The sequence below is a fragment of the Chenopodium album genome, chromosome 6 (genome assembly GCF_948465745.1).
Source record: "Chenopodium album chromosome 6, dcCheAlbu1.1, whole genome shotgun sequence".
Classification (NCBI taxonomy): Eukaryota; Viridiplantae; Streptophyta; class Magnoliopsida; order Caryophyllales; family Amaranthaceae; genus Chenopodium; species Chenopodium album.
Genome location: NC_137839.1, coordinates 46,585,503 through 46,605,033, shown reverse-complemented (window position 1 = coordinate 46,605,033; position 19,531 = coordinate 46,585,503). Strand labels below are relative to the sequence as shown.

General features: G+C 40.3%; 1 non-coding gene and 1 pseudogene across 1 annotated transcript; both read left to right on the top strand.

The window, feature by feature from the left end:
* The first annotated feature begins 3,279 nt into the window (after positions 1-3,279).
* LOC145637643 (small nucleolar RNA R71) lies at positions 3,280-3,378 on the top strand (annotated as a pseudogene).
* A 12,081-nt stretch (positions 3,379-15,459) lies between these two features.
* LOC145637398 (small nucleolar RNA R71) lies at positions 15,460-15,565 on the top strand. The gene has a single exon (XR_014114188.1). It is a non-coding gene; the product is annotated as a small nucleolar RNA R71 (small nucleolar RNA).
* Positions 15,566-19,531: the final 3,966 nt, after the last annotated feature.

Here is a 19,531-nt window from a genome sequence, read left to right as displayed (position 1 = left end):
ATAAAAAATGTACTCAACATCCTTTTGAAGAAGGTCATTTAGGGGCTTAGCAATAAGTGAAAAATCCTTGATGAATCTTCTATAGAAACCCGCATGACCAAGGAACGATCTCACACCCTTGACATTCACCGGAGGTGGAAGTTTCTCAATCACTTCTATTTTTGCCTTATCCACCTCAATGCCTCTATTTGAAATCTTGTGCCCAAGCACTATACCTTCCTCCACCATGAAGTGGCATTTCTCCCAATTCAAAACAAGATTGACCTTAACACATCTTTCCAAACACTTCTCAAGGTTCACAAGGCACTCCTCAAATGAGACACCCCCCACCAAAAAGTCATCCATGAAGACCTCCATTTCCTCCTCCAACATATCCCCAAAAATACTCATCATGCACCTTTGGAATGTAGCGGGTGCATTGCATAACCCAAAGGGAATTCTTGGATAGGCAAAGGTCCCATAAGGACATGTGAAGGTAGTTTTCTCTTGATCATCGGGGTGAATGGGGATTTGGAAGAATCCCGAATATCCATCGAGGAAACAATAGAACTTGTGCCTTGTTAGTCTTTCAAGCATTTGATCAATAAATGGAAGAGGGAAGTGATCCTTCTTGGTGGATGTGTTTAGACGTCTATAGTCTATACACATCCGCCAACCCGTGACCGTCCTAGTTGGAATGAGCTCACCCTTCTCATTCTCAACCACGGTCATGCCCCCTTCTTTGGAACGACATGCACGGGGAAGACCCACCTTGAGCTAGAGATGGGGAATATGATTCCCGCATTCAATAGCTTGGTGATCTCCTTCTTAACTACCTCTCCCATTTGGGGATGTATTTTTCTTTGTCGTTCGATAGAAGGAAGGGCGCCTTCCTCAAGTGTTATGTGGTGTTGGCACAAGGCGGAGCTTATACCTTTAAGATCATCAATTGTGTACCCCAAAGCACCTTGGTGCTTTCTCAAAACACAACATAACGCTTGAGCTTGGGTCACGCTCAAGGATGCACTAACTATCACGGGGTAAGTGGAATGAGGGCCCAAGAACTCATACCTAAGGTGTGATGGTAGAGGTTTGAGCTCTACCATAGGCACACCATTACCTTCCTTTGATGTGGCTGCTTGCAAAGCTTCTTGGCTTGATATTTTCAAGCACATTTGCTCATCCACTTCCTCCATGCTTCCATTAAGCAATTCTTCATAGAATGCCACTTCCTTGCATGGTGTACCTACTTTGTCCTTGTTCAACAAAACATTCTCAAGAGCATCGTTAGAGGTGAGCAAGTGCTCATGCATAGAAGAGACAACATGATCAAGTGAAAAAATCATCATGCAATTTTCTAGAGAAGAAGATGGATATTTCATCCTTTCATTCAAATCAAATTCAATGACCTCATCTCCTACCTTAAGGGAAATCTTTGCACTCCTCACATCAATCATAGCACCCGAGGTAGCAAGAAAGGGTCTACCTAAAATGATTGGAATGGTAGCATCTTCATCCATTTCAAGCATAATAAAATCCACCGGGAACACAAACTTCCCAACCCTTAATGGAACATCTTCTACCTTACCTTTTGGAAACTTGATTGACCAATCGGCTAATTGCAAGGTAATGTTAGAAGGTAAGAGTTCCCCTAGTTCAAGCCTTTGATAAACCGAATATGGCATTATGCTAACACTAGCTCCCAAGTCACATAAGGCATAATCAATTTGCATCTTGTTAATGGCATAAGGGATGGAGAAGTTTCTGGGGTCTTTCAATTTGGGTGGCATTTTGTTCATGATGATAGCACTACAATTTTCGGTCAAATTGATAGTTTCCACAACCTCACAAGTCCTTTTCCCACTCAAAATGTCCTTGAGGAATTTGGCATAATTTGGCATTTGGTTGATCACATCGGTAAAAGGTAGAGAAAGATGAAGTTGTTTTAGCATATCAATGAATCTCCCAAATTTCTCATCCAATTTGTGTCTCATGAATTTTTGTGGGTAAGGGAGCTTGGTTTTCACAATTTCTTTCTCTACTCTCACCTCTCTAGGTGTCTCAACCACAACCTCATTCAATGATGCCCTATCCCCCTCAATCTCAACCAAGGCTTTCTTAGGAATCTCCTTATCCTCACCCTTCCTAGGCAATCTCTCCTCAAGAACCTTACCACTCCTAGTAACAATAGCATTCACGTGTTTCTTGGGATCAAGACCTTGGGAAGTTAAAGAAGAAGGGGTTGCATCATCTTTTAAAGCATTAGCAAGTTGATAAATTTGGTTTTCAAGCATTTTATTGTGGGTCATCATTTCATTGAACTTCTTATCACTAACGGCCATGTATGTGTTCAACAACTTGGTTTAATTCTCAATTATTTCTTCCAAATTGGTCATAGGTGAGGAAGGTTGTGAATAGGAATTTTCTCCTTGAGTCCTTGGAACAAATCCGGGTTGGGGACCTCTTTGAGCATTATTTTGAAAATTGCCCTTCCCTTGGTTGTTCCAAGTACCCCTATTTTGATTTTGTTCATAACCTTGATTATGGTTACCACCACCTTGATTATGGTTACCACTACCTTGATTATGATTTCCATAACCTTGGTTTTGATTACCATAATTTTGGCTTTGATTTTGGCCACTATAACCTTGGTTATTATAGCTACCACGAGAACCTTGGTTCCCTTGGTTTCTATAACCACCACCTTGATTATAGTTGTCAAAATTGCCTTGGTTTTGGTAATTCCTATTTCATTGACCTCTTTGATTATCAAACCTTTGAGCATTATTATTTGACACATAATTCACATGCTCACTCTCATTGTTATCAAACTCATCAACACATTCATTAGGACAATTACTAGAGTCATGATCATACGATCCACATGCATCACAAAACAAACAACCCATAGGCATATTATGTGAAGAGGGAGGGGGTTGAGAGTTAGAAGGAGTACCTCTCCCCTTAAATTGGGAGGGAAGATTCGAAGCTTGGGATGAAGTAGAAGTGCTCTCCAACTTGGCTTTGATTGCGGTCATCTCCTTTCCCAAGTTTATCATTTGGGAGGAAAGGTTGTTGATCGCATTTAGATGGTCTACCGAGTACAATGAAGATTGCTTGCTTGAAGAGTCTCTCTCCCCATCTTGCCAATCTCTATAGTACGTCACCACGTCCTCAATGATGTCCACCACTTCTTCTTCGGTCTTGTTCATGATAGGACCCCCGGCCCCTCCATCAAGGCATGACTTGCCTTGGGAACTTAAACCGCCATAGAAGATTTGGACCACTTGGTATGTAGGGATTCCGTGGTGAGGGCACTCCCTTTGATACTCTTTGTATCTCTCCCATGCTTCGTAAAGGCTTTCATTTGGCCTTTGCTTGAACCCTTGAATCAAGGCTCTTGCCTCCGCCGTCTTTTTTTGAGGGTAGAAGAGGGACAAGAAAGCCTTTGTAATATCATCCCATGTTCTCAAGGAGTTGGGCTTCACTTCTTTATCTAGCCACTCTAAGGATCTTCCTATGAGAGAGAAGGGGAACAACTTGAGGCGTATGAACTCTTGAGAAACTCTGTTGACTTTGATGGTGTTGCAATATTTTTCAAATTCTTTAAGATGGTCCAACGGGCTCTCATTCTTAGCCCCACTATATTGCCTCCTCTCAATTAAGGTGATCATGGCCGGCCGAATCTCGAAATCATTTGCCGGTGTTGTAGGCGGAGCTATGCCGCTCACAAACCTATAAGCACCGGGTATTCCTAGCTCCTTCAAGGCCACTCTCGGATTTTCTCCCATGCCTTTCTCTTCTTCAATCTCTTCTTCACTTGAAGAACTATACCCCAAGGATCGATTAGCTATTCTTCTCCTTGAGAAAGTCCTTTCAATTTCCGGGTCAAAAGGCACAATGGATCGATCACGAGCTCTATGCATGGAAAACTTCAAAGAAAATATTAGTAGCACGGCTACAAGTGTAGCCTAAAGAAACAAAATCTTTTTGTATTTTTTTTTCAATTAAAATGAAGTAGACTCAACAACAAAAGCTAAGCACCAATAGCATTCCCCGGCAACGGCGCCAATTTGGCAAGAGGAAAATGTATGTCGTTATCTACCCTTCTCCCAAGTCAAACAAAATTTGTAAACACCTAACCAACCTTATATGAATATAGGGCAAGTTAAGGGTCGATCCCTAGGGAATGCAATGATGAAAACTAGAGTCTAAGTCAAGCTACCTCGAAGATGGAGTTGAGATTATGATTGGCCCTATGGTAAACTAAAACAAGTCTAATCAAGTAAAACAAAGGTCTAGACACTAGGGATATGGGTTCCACATGCAAGTTCAATGATAATGCTAGTTTAGAGCTCAATCAATTAATTCAAGTATTGCAATGGACAAACAATAGTAGCAATCAAGAGAGTTCAAATGCTATCTCCTATAGGCCAATCTAGGTGTCACTATGAAAGGCAAATCAAGAAGGATCACAAGCAAACCCAATCAATTAGAGCAACTTTCAATTCAATTGTTCATGTCATTAAGAGTTGCAATGCAATCTAGATTAATCTTATAGGTTGATCACTCCTAGTCTAATCAATCACATGCAAAACTATGTCAACCAATTTCATTGCAACAAATCAATCAATCAAAGAGCATCAACTAGCAATTTCATTAATCAAACATGCTTCCCCCTTTCCCTAGCAACTAATCTACTCACTAATCATTGTGAAATTCAAGAACAAATAACTAGAAATTGCTTTAATCTTCATTTCTATATCAAAATCTAAGAGAAATCAAAATAATCAACAATATCAAATTCAAATCCAAAGAAGAACAAGCAACAAGCAAAAATCAAATACCAAGTAAGTAAAAGATGAAAGAAGGAAGAGATTCTCACTAATACTGATGATTGAAAATGAAGAAATCCAAACTTGATTGATCAAATGTTGAGTTACAAATCAAAAACCAAGAACTTCTCTCTAACTTCTCTCTAAATTCTCTCTCTAAAACTAAGCTAATGAAAAATTATCAAAAAGTCCCCCTTTTGAAAAGGAATTACAATTCTATTTATGGGTAAAGAAGAAACCGGCAAATCCCGCGGTCTCTCTCGATGAATCCGCGGCCGCGGAGAAATGGGTACGGAACCCTCCGCGGGCTTTCTGGGCAGCACCCGCGCCCGCGGCAAGATGGACCCGCGCCCACGGCCAAAGATGCCGCGCCCGCGGCCAATCCCCTGCTCCCAAAACTCAATCAGGGGGCCGCGATCTCTCTGAGATAGAGCGCCCTCTCTAGATTTCCCGCGCCCGCGGAGAGCCCGCGAGGCAACCGCGGGAAGCTCATGCCAAAATCTTGCAATTTGCTCTTCTTAAGCCCGCGCCTGCGGCTCCACTGACCCGTGCCCGCGGCCTGTTGGAAATACCTTGGAGACCTCTCCGAGGCCTCTCCAAGGCCTCTCTAAGCCCTCTCTAGCCAAATGCTTCTTCCTTACTTGATCATTAAGGCCCCAACTCGATTCCTTTGCAAAGGTGATTCTCTAAATACCTACACAAGCTAACAAAGAAAGGAAATAAAAGGAAAAAGAGCCAAATAAAAGGAAAACACGAGGAAAACACGAGAACCATAAAGAAAAGAGGAGAAAGAGAAACCTAAGGAAAAAGGACCAAAAATAAGAGAAGAAAGCATGAAAAAGGGAAAGAAATAACCCTAAAAGACTACATTATGAGTGCGATAAATGACACTCATCAGTAGGACGCGTTGCCATGGCTCGGGCAGCGATACTCTGAGCGACCTGTATAGGATGCTTATCAGCGTTGACGGAGATGTGAGACTTCTCTGAGAGTTTTGTGGGCTGACTACGCTGTTCAAGGCCGCGGAGGCCATGATTGCTTCTGATGAGGATCACCCCGTGGCTCGCACCCTGGTGGAGTTCTTCTGTCATACCACCAACACTTTCCACTTTCCTTTTGGTGAGATGATGGTCATCTTAACCGACATTAGTCTCATTACGGGACTGAAGTTTAGTTCTACTGCGCTGCCGTTTGACAGCAACATCAGCGTCTTCTCTCCTAAGGTTGAGGAGCTGTTGGGTGCGATTGTTGTTCGGGCTCGTGCTGAGGTGGAGTTGACTCAGTTCAGTGCCAATGGTATTCGCCGATCAACTCTGACGGCTGCTTTTGAGGATGTGACAAGGGTCGAAACTAGGTCGTTGAAACTAACCCCTATCCTAGGCAAAACAAAATTTTTAATCTCTCAACACACCCTTACACAAGTATAATGGTAAGTTAAGGGTCAAACCACTAAGGAATGGTGGGCGATTTTCTATTGCCTAAGTCAAGCTACTCCGAAATGGTAGGGTGTAGGTATGTAAACAAGGACAGGGATGACTAAACAACGAATTGAAATCAAGTATGTAAAACGCTAGGGCTAGGATCCACATGTAATCGTAACAGATTCAACTAATTGGGAGGTCAAAGTGACTAAGTCAAGCAATTTGAGGGAAGACCAATCATGCAACCAAAAGAGCGTATCAAGCTATTTTCCTAGAGGTCTAACTAGCGTCAATTACGATAAACTCTAGCTAGGAACGTCACAAGACACCTCAGTCGTTAAATGCAAGCAACAAATCAATGGTCCGTATCACTGTGAACTTACAATGCAATCTAGTGCAACAATCAAAGTTAGCTACTCTTTAATTAATCACACACATGCACATGATCATCAACCAATTTAATCACACAGTCAACTCCATCAATTTTCCCCAATTAGCATTAATCCATTACTCATACATGCTTCACCATTACCCTAGCAAGCAATCTACTCACTAGCCATTGAAATTAAGATCAAAACAACACTAAGCAACAAATTCATCATGATCAAATCAAACAATCTAAAATCAAACACAAATCAATCAAACTTCAATCAAACTAGAACAATAAAAAAAACAAATGAAATCAAACTAAAGATCAAACTACAGATTGTATTAAAGAAAAGGAATCCTTACAAACTTGATCAAAAATAAAAGGAAATGAAGAAATCTTCAATCATTAAAAATCCACCACGAATTTCTCTCTCTAAAAACCTAGAGTTTCTCTCTGTAAAATCACTCTAATATGATCTAATTATGATCTAATTCAATTCTTCAATCATCCTCCTCCCTCTATAAATAGAAGGAAAGACTACATAAAGGAAAGATACAACAGAAGAGTTAGTTAGATCGTCCCAAAAGAAACCCCAAAAGGTGCAGTCGCATTAAGGGAGAGTTGCGGCCGCGAGAAAATGGTTACGGAACTGGGACCCAGGCAGGTGCGCCTGCACCCGCACTAGGCGCGCCCGCGCCACCCTGGTGCGCGGCTGCATCACTCTCGTGCGCGGCTGCATCACCCTCATGCGCGGCTGCACCTGGCAGCAGGGAAGCTCCCTCATCTTCGTCCTAGCTCATCCTTGTGCGCTCGTCTTGGTGATGATGATGAACACTAAGGTAGGCAGTCTTGAAATGGCTATTTTGGTGGGTTTATGCCAAAGATGATGCCCCCACCACATGCTTGCACCGATCTCATAAACTAGCTCCTTGCATTCCTTCAAACTTGAGCTCCAAATGACAAGAAAGAGGCATCCAAAATGATGGGAAATATGAGAGGAAGGCTCGGGAATCCTCAGAACACGATCATAACCTAAAAATACACGGAAACAAGAAAATAAAAGGGAAAAAGACCAAATAAACAAAGAAATTCACAAAGAAAGAAAATTAACTAAGGAAAGCACAAACAAAAGAAATAAAGGACAAAACAAAGGAAAACTAAATTAAAGAGCTATAGAATAACATGAAATTCATCCTAAAAGAAGCCAAATGAGTACCATAAATGACACTCATTGAATTCCCCCAAGCTAAACTTTTGCTCGTCCTCGAGCAAAACAAAGCAAGATAGAATAAGGAGAAGACTAATTCAAAAAGAAAAAGAAAAAGAAAGACTCAAGATGAGATTATTAACTAAGACTCACTGTCGTGGGAATCACGGTTGTTTTTAGCTACAACAGGCCATTTTAAACCCCTAGATCGTCCTAGAGGACTAGTAATGCTCTCGTAAGGGTATCCTATGAGTTTACCCATAACTCTCTCCCAACATCCAAGAGGCAAAACCATAAAAAGAAAAGGAAAAGGGAAAAGGGAAAACAAAACCTTTCTGAAATGGACTTACAAAGAGACTACATTGCAAATGAATGAAAATCTTTCTCATGCAATCAAGGTATGCACGTTCCAAGATATCCAAGGTTGATTGAAACATAAGGTATGCTAAGCAGAGGAACTAGACATCACAATCCACGTTCATCCCAAATGATCTTACCGCGTTCTCCCCACTAGTCTCAAATCTCCCCTTAGTGAGCATCCCAATGATTCCTCGAAGGAACCGGAGGAAGAGATTTATTTAGGCTACTTGACAATCTTGACTATGCATCCCCTTTCCTTAGGCAATGACCCATGATTCCCTCCCCCGAATAGTGACTCAACTTCTAGGTCGAAAGGGCTTTCCCAAAGGTTGTAACGTAAGGCATAAAGGGTGAAGGTAGGATAAAATTTAAATTCGGCAGTTTTCCTAAATAGTGAAGCAAAAGAGTTATCAATCCTCAACATCACGATCAAGAAATCACCAAACAAAAACAACTACACCCCCAAGAATATTCAAAGCTATACTCACAAGAATATGTAAAAAAAGCATAAACGCTTCTCCCCTAAGCAAATGAAACAAACGGCCAAAGATCTAAAGATGTGGCTTGAAAAGAAGGTAATAGGCTCAAATGGTTGCAAGTAGGCAAATGTAAACCCAAAAACAATGATGAAACAAACCATCCTAAAATGAAAAATACCACCCCGAATAGATGCCTTTATCCTCCCTAGATAACTCGGTCTCGGGTTTAAGAATCATAAATCAAGCTGTAAAGAGTAGGTCCACAATAGTCAAGGATCTACCCCGCTCATACAAAATAGGTTGAAGGCTTGAAAAACAATGAAACTCACATGGATGTAGCAAAAACTCATTAGTGGTGTCAAATCGACTATAGGGAGAAACTACCAACATGCCACAAACAAGTAGAATCCGGCTTCATGATCCTCCTAGTTTAAACCAAGTACCCTAACATACACCTATCCTAGAGTCAATCAAGCAAAGTCTCACAAACCGTGCATACCTTTACTACCGTGGAAGAAATTCATTTAAAAGAAAAAGTTCAATTCATAATGAAAACAAAAAGGGGTGAAAAACAAGCCTCAAAAGCATACCACAAACCAAGACAAGAACACAGTAAAAATTAGGGAAAAGGAAAATAAAAGGAAAAGAAAAGAAAAGGAAAGCCATAGATAAAGGAAGAATAGGAAAAATTGACAAAATATTTAGAAAGCAAGTTAAACACATATATCCCAATCGACATACAAGTGATCGAATGACAATATCGTCAACGATCCCAAACACATTACGTGTTAACAAGCAATCATCCTCGAATCGTTCAACTTCCCCTAAACTAAATCTAATCTATGCATCCAAAGAAAATAAAGAGAAAAATTAGAGAGTAAAACTAAACGAAGCTAACAAAAACACTAAACAACTAAGCAAAACTAAGGTAACAAAGACCAAAAAGGAAAGTAAAGAAAGACTAAGTAAACAACAAACTAACTAAAAGACACTAAACTACAAGATTTGGATTCAAAAGGATTTGGATTTAAGGGTTTTGGATATAAGGGAGCAAGAATCAATCAACATCATCACAAAGAAAACATCACAACAACAATGGCAAAACAAGCTCATGGGACTATCCACAAGCATCATCAAGGCTAGAGACCAAGAAATGAAAACCCATCATGCAAGAGGCAAATAAAATACAAGGTAAGCAACAACAACAAATATTGGCAACCGAGATACAAATGAAGTTCCCCCAAGCTAAACATGAATACATCTCAACATCCCAACAATACAGATTAAGCACATAAAACATAAGGGATGGAGGTAAAAGGCACAAAAGTGAGGAAACTAAGACTCATCATTACCATCACCACTTGGCCCGGCTTCATTGGAATCATTGTTGCCCATGTAGTCATCGAAGGTTAGGGGTGATTAAGGACCCCAACCTCCGGTGAATCCCTCAGGCCAACCATAATTCCCCTTAAAGTTATCTTGCTGCCAAGGGGTAAGAGGTGTGAATTTCTCGGGCAAGATAAGCTCAAATGGATGGTTAGGGTGCACATAGGGGTAATTAAAGTCACCCCTATAGTCACAGCCTCCGGGAGCACGGTAATCATAGTTACCATGCTCGTTCAGGTAAGAATGAGGCTCGGTACCGGGCTCTAAAGGCCCTTGCCAATAAGGATGCTCATGCGAAGGTATAGGACCTTGCTGGGGCGTAAAGTAAGGATAGTTAACCAGGGGAGTGATGTTCCCTCGGTTAACCTCCGCATCATAGAGTTATTGTTGGTGAATGAACATACCTTGTTGCATTTCGGAAATACCTCGCATTTGGGAGTAGAGGGCCTCAAAATCTTGGTCATACATGCCCTCCAAGCGAATTTTCTACCCACTCTTGGTTGGTTAGGGCCTCCAAGTTGGAGCTAGCAAATTGAGGTTGTTGCACTTGCCCTTGTTGTTTTTGTTGTTGTTGTTGTTGTTGTTGTTGTTGTTGTTGTTGTTGTTGTTGTGTTGTTGTTGTTGTTGTTGTTGTTGTTGTTGATATTGTGGCTCTTCCTCCTCTTCTTCTTCTTCTTCTTCCTCATTGGAGTCAAAGTAGGGGCGACGGAAGATCTTGGGGATATGCCACACATTAGGAGTGTCCATCCGGTGGAGAGATGTCGAAGATGGGTTGGGAAGGTAGCACCAATGCTTGTTATTCAGAAGCCACTCATAATGCCCCTCCTCATAATGCTTGGAGATGAATTGAATTTGCCCCAAATGTTTCATATCAAGGTATAGGGAGGCGGCATCTCCAACCGGCTTGCAATATGGCAAATGATGATTGAGGTGGAGGTTGGTCAAGAGCCTAGTGACCATTCCCCCACAAATAATCTCCCGGTGTCCTGGTCTTGCAAAGCTACACCGTAAGTGGCAAAGATGTACCCCAAGTTCAACCGCCACGATATTCTCCTCTAGTGGCCAACCATAAAATTTTACGCTCTAATTTGCTCATCTTGCCCAACTCTTGCTTGGGGAAAACCGAATACCCAAAAAGACGGTGAACAACCCGAAGACAAGGTTGGTACACGTTGCTAATCTTGGCCTGTTTGGTGACAAACTCACCACCTCCGGAGATATGATCCCACCAAGAATCCTAATCATACTCCTCAAAAATATAAGGCTGTAGATCCAAGATGTCACCATGAGGATCAAAATCTAGAGCGACATTGAATTGCTCTAAGGAATAGTCGAAGAAGTTGTTGAAAATCTGGAAATCAACCTTATATTGACCTTCTACGGGAACTATCTCAACCATAGCAAAGAACTCAATAGTGGGCTCAACATAGGTGCGGTAGCTATGGGAGATGAATGTGCCCATCAGAAGGTTGATCAACAACTCCCTTACATCCTCATCAATCCCCAACGCGGACATGTTGGGTTGGAAGTAGTGCCTTATGGCCTTGAGGGAGCGGTTTTTCTTTAATTTATGGTATCGGTTCTTTTGTTTTTTATCGTGGATTTTTCTTTTGGGTGGTGGAGTAGGTTTGCGTGTTTGGGAGGTGGATGTGCTTGGGGTAGGTTCATCAATGGAGGTGTTAGTTTTGCATTTTTTGACTAGGTTTTTGAGGACTTTCGACATGATGAACTCCAAGTGTAAGATCACAAAAACCAATCACAAAATTTCCAACAACAATCCGCAAAATTCACCAACAAAGAACTTCAATTTCCACCAATCACAACTCCAATCCAAATTTCCAAACAACACCAAACAACCAACAATTTCTTCCCACACAATCAAAATCACAAGAAGAATCAACCAATACCACAATAAAACCTTACTACCCAAACTACCAAAATTCAAATTCCAAATTTCTCAATAAAATTTCTCACAAATGTTACAAAATCAACAAACAACACAATGTGAGTTGAAATCAGAAAACAAACAAAACAATTAATCATCAAAAAACCAATATCAATCATCAAAATCATAAAAAATGATATTACTACTATTCAAGCTCATGAACAAATAAAAACTTGCAAGTATATCACATAATTAAGCAATTAAAAGCTATAAAAGATGATTATACCATATATGAAGCAAGGTTGAACCAATTTTAGCCACCAATTCACACCAAATTGAAAAGCCCCAAATTATACCCAAGTATGGAGGAGAGAGATTAAAGGTTTAATTTGGTGAAAATAATATGAATTTGATGATTTGGATGAAAATGTAGAAGTTTTTAGAGAATTTGAAGTGAAAAATTGAGTGATTTGCGTTGAAATTTGATGAGAATGAGAGGGAAGTGGTGCGGTTTCAAGGGTTTGAGGTTGATGGGGGTCGAATGTAGAAGGAGGAAATAAGGGGAAATGAAAGAAGGAAGGAAGGAAGAGAAGATAAGGCGGGCACGGGCTGGCTGGCGTGCCCGCACCAGCCATGTACGCGGCCGCACTAACCACGTGCGTGCCGCACCTGTGCCTAGCCCGATTCTTCTTCTTTATTTTTAATTTTTGGTGCGTTCATCGGTGGGTTTATCGATCAAGATAAAAATTTGGGCTCTTGAACCCACTGAAAGTGGCAGATTCAAATCAAGATTTTAGTGGGTTAAAAATCCCAAAATAATGGTAGCACCACATGAACCACTAAGTGCAAAATTCCTTCAACTTTAAAGCACAAAATTCCCTATCTTACGTCACTAAAATTCTTACCCTTTTACCTCAAATTCCGATGATATCGAATATAATCACATCAAAAACCGCAAACACCTTCTCATTCCTCATGCTCACTTGATGAAATCCAATCCCAAAAATGCAACCTACAAATCAAAACAAGTAGAAAAGCGAAAGAAAAGAAACTAAAAGAAGGAAAAATAAGAAAAATTAAAAAATCAAAAGGAAAAGTTAAAAATCTCTGGGTTGCCTCCCAGGAAGCGCTTGCTTATGGTCCGAAGGTCGACACTTCCTCCAAATCATGGAGGGTAACAGAACACCACCTTTTTCAAGGTAGCGGAAAGAGCAAATTCCTCTTCAACTTCTAGCAACCTCTTGTTATTGCTTGATTAAACCTCCTTCAAAGACATTTCAATTGCAAATTTTTCTTTCCGTAACTTCTTTCTCTCTATCTTCTTCTTAGAATCACGAGCTTTTTTCTTTCGCTTGTTGTTCATTGTAGATGGTTCCTCACCATCCATACTCATGGAAACATCCCCTTCATCCTGAGGATAGTGCTCAAACCAATGAGGAATTTCAACTTCCTCCTCGTCCATAAGCTTGGGAATAATCATTTTCTCTTCGCTAACCTTCTTGCCATCAAAACTCGAAGGAGAATCATCACAATTCTCAAGAACATCGTTAGTTGAACAATCAATCATGCACACATTATCAATAGAGCGAGGGGAATTAGCACACAGAATTCCTTGCACAAGAGACAAAGACTCATGCATTGGTTTTAACTTAAAACTTTCCTCTTTCTTACCAACTCTCAAGGTAATATGACCTCCTTTAACATCTATTAAGGCTCCCAAAGTGGCCAAGAAAGGTCTTCCTAAAATGATTGGGATATGGTCATCTTCCGCAATCTCAAGCATAATGAAATCAACGGGAATAGCGAACCCTCCTATCATAAGAGGAACATCCTCAACTCTCCCCTTTGGAATCATAATAGTCTGATCGGCCAATTAAAGGGTTATGTTAGATGGGAGGAGCTCACCTAGCTTAAGTTTCTTGAAAATATAATAAGGCATGACGCTCACACTAGCTCCAAGATCACAAAAAGCATTATCAAACATTTTTCCCTTGATCTCACATGGAATAGAGAAATTACCTGGATCCTCCATCTTCTTAGGCAACTCATTATGAATGAAAGCACTACAAGAATTCCCAACTTCAACCGAATCAACCTCATTACACTTTCTCTTCCCGCTTAAAATCTCCTTAAGGAACTTAGAGTACCTAGGCATTTGGGTAATTGCATCGGTGAAGGGGATAGAAAGGTGAACTTCCTTGAACATAGCAAGAAACTTTCCGAATTGCTCATCCATTTTGTGCCTGAAGAATTTTTGTGGGTATGGAAGGTCGGGTCTCCACACTTCCTCACGCTCTTTCTCACTACTCTTCTTTTTCTATTGCACCTCCTCATAACTCACACACTTAGACACAACCTTCTTTACTTCCTCTCTTGGGTCACTCCTCTCCTCATCCTCCTCCATGGACCTTGAAACTCCCTCATTAAGAACTCTCCCACACCTAGTGGTGATTGAATACATGGGTTTCTTAGGTTCCACTCCTTGAGAAGGCAAAGAGGATGGACTAGCACAATCCTTTTGAGTGTTGGCTATTTGGGTTATTTGTGTCTCAAGCATTTTGTTTTGAGTCATCATCTCATTAAATTTCTTGTCACTCACCGCCATATAGGTGTTTATGATCTTGGTTTGATTATCAATCATTTCTTCCAAATTTGTTTTAAAGGATGATGGTTGGGAATAAGAATTTTCACCATTGGCTTGAGGCTTTGGAGCAAAACTGGGTGGGGTCCCCTTTGGTTGTTATTTTGAAAACTTCCCCGATTTTGGTTGTTGTTCCAATTGCCTCAGCCTTAACTATTGCCACCATTATGGTAATAGCTACCAAAGCCTTGAGATTGTCTTTGGTTTCCATACCCATGGCTTGGATTTTGATTACTATAACCTTTGTTGTTACAATTACCTCAAAAACCTTGGTTTCCTTGGTTCCTATAGCCTCCATTGTTGTAGTTATCGAAACCCCCTTGGGGGTAGAATTCCTATTGCCAAAATTCTTAGGTCCAACAAACCTTTGACCACCATTGACATTAGACACAAAGTTCACATGTTCACATTCATTATTTTCAACATCATCACATCCATCAACAAAAGTTTGAGAACACATGGAAGAATCATGATCATAAGATCCACAAGAATCACAAAATAGACAACCACTTGGCATGTTATTGGAAGTAGAAAAAGAAGAGTTAGAAAGTGTACCTCTCCCTTTGAGTTGGGAGGGAAGACTTAATGAATTTGTAGAAACACTCTCAAGCTTTGCTTTGATCGATGTCATTTCCTTCCCTAGATTTGAAATTTGGGAGGACAAGTTGTTAATCGCGTTGAGATGATCCACCGAATAAACCGTCGAGCGACTCTTGCTCGTAGACTCCCTCTCTCCTTCTTGCTAATCTCTATAGTATCTCACCACATCCTCAATTATGTCAACTACCTCTTCTTCCGTCCTATTCATTATAGGACCTCCAGCTCCTCTATCTAGGCATGACTTGCCTTGGGCACTCAAGCCTCCATAGAAAATTTGTATCACTTGATAGGTAGGAATTCCATGATGTGGGCTTTCTCTTTGGTACTCCTTGTACCTCTCCCATGCTTCATAGATATTCTCATTAGGCCTTTGTTTGAATCCTTGGATCAAGGCTCTAGCCTCCGCCGTCTTCTTTTGTGGGTAAAAGCGAGACAAGAAAGCCTTTATGACTTCATCCCACGTCCTAAGAGAATTGGGCTTAACCTCCTTATCCGACCCTCTAAGGCACGACCAATAAGAGAAAAGGGAAACAACTTTAGCCGAATGAACTCTTGAGAAATGCCGTTCACCTTGATAGTATTACAATACTTCTCAAATTCCTTTAGGTGATTCAACGGGCTCTCACTCTTGGCTCCACTAAATTGCCTCCGTTCTATCAAAGTAATCATGGCTGGTCTTATTTCAAAATTGTTCGCCGGTGTTGTAGTTTCAGCAATGCCGCTCTCAAACCTATAAGCACAGGGAATTCCCAACTCCTTCAAAGCTAATCTTGGATTCTCTCCCATGCCTTGCTCTTCTTCTTCCTCAAACTCTTCTTCACTTGAGGAACTTAGGCTCAAAGATCGGTTGGCTATCCTTCTTCGTGAAAGAGTTCTTTCAATTTCCGGATTCAAAGGAACTAAGGACCTATCATGAGTTCTACTATGCATGGAAAAACTCAAAAGAAATTGTTAGTAACGCGGCTACAAGTGTAACCTAAAAGAAAGAAGAAAAATCTTTTTGTGTTTTTGAATAAGATGGAATAGATTCAACAACAATACACAATCACAACACCATTCCCCGGCAACGGCGCCATTTTGACAAGGGTCGGAACTAGGTCGTTGAAACTAACCCCTACCCTAGGCCAAACAAAATTTCTAATCTCTGAACACACCCTTACACAAGTATAATGGTAAGTTGAGGGTCAAACCACTAAGGTACGGTGGGCGATTATCTATAGCCTAAGTCAAGCTACTCCGAAATGGTAGGGTGTAGGTATGTAAACTAGGACAAGATGAATAAACAATGAATTAAAATCAAGTATATAAAATTCTAGGGCTAGGATCCACACGTAATCGTAACGGATTCAACTAATTGGGAGGTCAAAGTGACTAAGTCAAGCAATGTGAGAAAAGACCAATCCTGCAACCAAAAGAGCGTATCAAGCTATTTTTCTAGAGGTCTAACTAGCGTCAACTACGATAAACTCTAGCTAGGAACGTCACAAGACACCTCAATAGTTAAATGCAAGCCACAAATCAATGGTCCGTATCAATGTGAACTTACAATGCAATCTAGTGCAACAATCAAAGTTAGCTACTCTTTAATTAATCACACACATGCACATGATCATCAACCAATTTAATCACATAGTCAACTCCATCAATTTTCCCCAATTAACATTAATCCATTACTCATACATGCTTCACCATTACCCTAGCAAGCAATCTACTCACTAGCCATTGAAATTAATATCAAAACAACACTAAGCAACAAATTCATCATGATCAAATCAAACAAGCTAAAATCAAACACAAATCAATCAAACATCAATCAAACTAGAACAATTAACAAAACAAATAAAATCAATCTAAAGATCAAACTATAGATTGAATTAAAGAAAAGGAATCCATACAAACTTGATCAAAAATCAAAGGAAATAATGAAATCATCAATCATCAACAATCCACCATGAATTTCTTTCTCTAAAAACCTAGAGTTTCTCTCTCTAAAATCTCTCTAATTATGATCTAATTCAATTCTCTAATCATCCTCCTCCCTCTAAAAATAGAAGGAAAGACTATATAAAGGAAAGATACAAAAGAAGAGTTAGATAGGTCATCCCAAAAGAAACCCCGGAAGGTGCGGTCGCATCAAGGGAGAGGCGCGGCGGCGAGAAAATGGGTACGGAACAGGGATCCAGGCAGGCCCGCCCGCACCCGCACTAGGCGCGCCCGCGCCACCCTGGTGCGCGACCGCACCACCCTCGTGCGCTCCCGCACCTAGCAGCAGGGGAGCTCCTTCTTCTTCGTCCTAGCTCATCCTCGTGCGCTCGTCTTGGTGATGATGATGAACACTAAGGTAGGCAGTCTTAAAATGGCTATTTTGGTAAGTTTATTCCAAAGATGATGCCCCCATCACATGCATTCACCGATCTCATGAACTTGCTCCTTGCATTCCTTCAAACTTTAGATCCAAATGACAAGCAAGAGGCATCCAAAATGATAAGAAATATGGGAGGAAGGCTCGGGAATCCTCGGAACACGATCATAACCTGAAATACACAAAAACAAGCAAATAAAAGGGAAAAAGACCAAATAAACAAAGAAATGCACAAAGAAATAAAGCTAACTAAGGAAAGCACAAACTAAAGAAATAAAGAACAAAACTAAGGAAAACTAAAGAACAGAGCTATAGAATAGCATGAAATACATCCTAAAAGAAGCCAAATGAGTGCCATAAATGAGACTCATCAAATTCCCCCAAGCTAAACTTTTGCGCGTCCTCGAGCAAAACAAAGCAAGAAAGAATAAGGATGAAAGACTTATTCAAAAAGAAAAAGAAAAAGAAAGACTCAAGATGAGAATATACACTAAGACTCACTGTCGTAGGAACCACGGTTGTTTTTAGCTACAACAAGCAATTTTAAACACCTAGATCTCTCGTAAGGGTATCATAAGAGTTTACTCATAACTCTTCCACGACATCCAAGAGGCAAACCCATAAAATGAAAAGAAAAAGGGAAAAGGGAAAACAAAAACCTTTGCAAAATGGATTTACAAAGAGACTACATTGTAAATGAATGAAAATCTTTTTTAGGAAATCAAGGTATGCACGTTCCAAGATATTCAAGGTTGATTGAAACATAAGGTATGCTAAGAATAGGAACTATAAATCAAAATCCACGTTCATCCCAAACGATCTTACCACGTTCTCCCCACTAGTCTCAAATCTCCCCTTAGTGAGCATCCCAATGATTCCTCGAAGGAACCAGAAGAAGAGATTTATTTAGGCTACTCGACAATCATGACTATGCATCCCTTTTCCTTAGGCAATGACCTATGATTCCCTCCCCCGAATAGTGACTCAACTTCTAAGTCAAAAGGGTTGTCCCAAAGTTGTAACGTAAGGCATAAAGGGTTAAGATAGGCTAAAATTTAAAATTTGGCGGTTTTCCTAAATAGTGAAGCAAAAGGGTGATCAATCCTCAACATCACGATCAAGAAATCACCAAACAAAAACAACTACACCCCCAAGCTTATTCAAAGCTATACTCACAAGAATATGCACAAAAAGCATAAACGCTTCTCCCGCAAGCTTAAATGAAGCATTGTCCTCAATGCTTAGAAGGAGAAAAGAATACATCAAAATATTTTTGAATTTTTTTTTCACTTTTTAAATTTTTTTTTTGTTTGCTTTGCTTTGTCCTTGCATCTTTCCAACTTCGGACAACTTTTTCAATTTTGCACCTATTTTTCCATGCCTTTTTTTTAATTTAGGACGGCTTGTACTTATACTCATTTGCCATTATTCACAAAGAAAACATAACACAAGACATATCCCAACTTTTTCACCACAAACTCCATCAAGAATGATCAATTGCTTCACAAAATACAAGAAAAGAAAGAAAATGAAACAAAAGGCCAAAGTTCTAAAGATGTGGCTTGAAAAGAAGGTAATAAGCTCAAATGGTTGCTAGAAGGCAAATGTAAACCCAAAAACAAAGATGAAAGAAACTATCCAAAAAATGAAAAATAACACCCGGAAAAGATGTCTAGATAGCTCGGTCTCGGGTTGAAGAATCATAAATAAGCTTTATAGATTAGGTCCGCAATAGTCAAGGATCCAAGCCGCTCATACAAAACAGGTTGAAGGCTTGAAAAACAATGAACCTCACATGGATGTAGAGAAAACTCACTAGTGGTGTCAAATCAACTATAGGGAGCAACTACCAACATGCCACAAACAAGTAGAATCCGGGTTCATGATCCTCCTAGTTCAAACCAACTACCATAGCATACACCTATCCTAGAGTCAACCGAGCATAGTCTCAAACCTTGCATACCTTTACAACCGAGGAAGAAACTCATTCAAAAGACAAAGTCCAA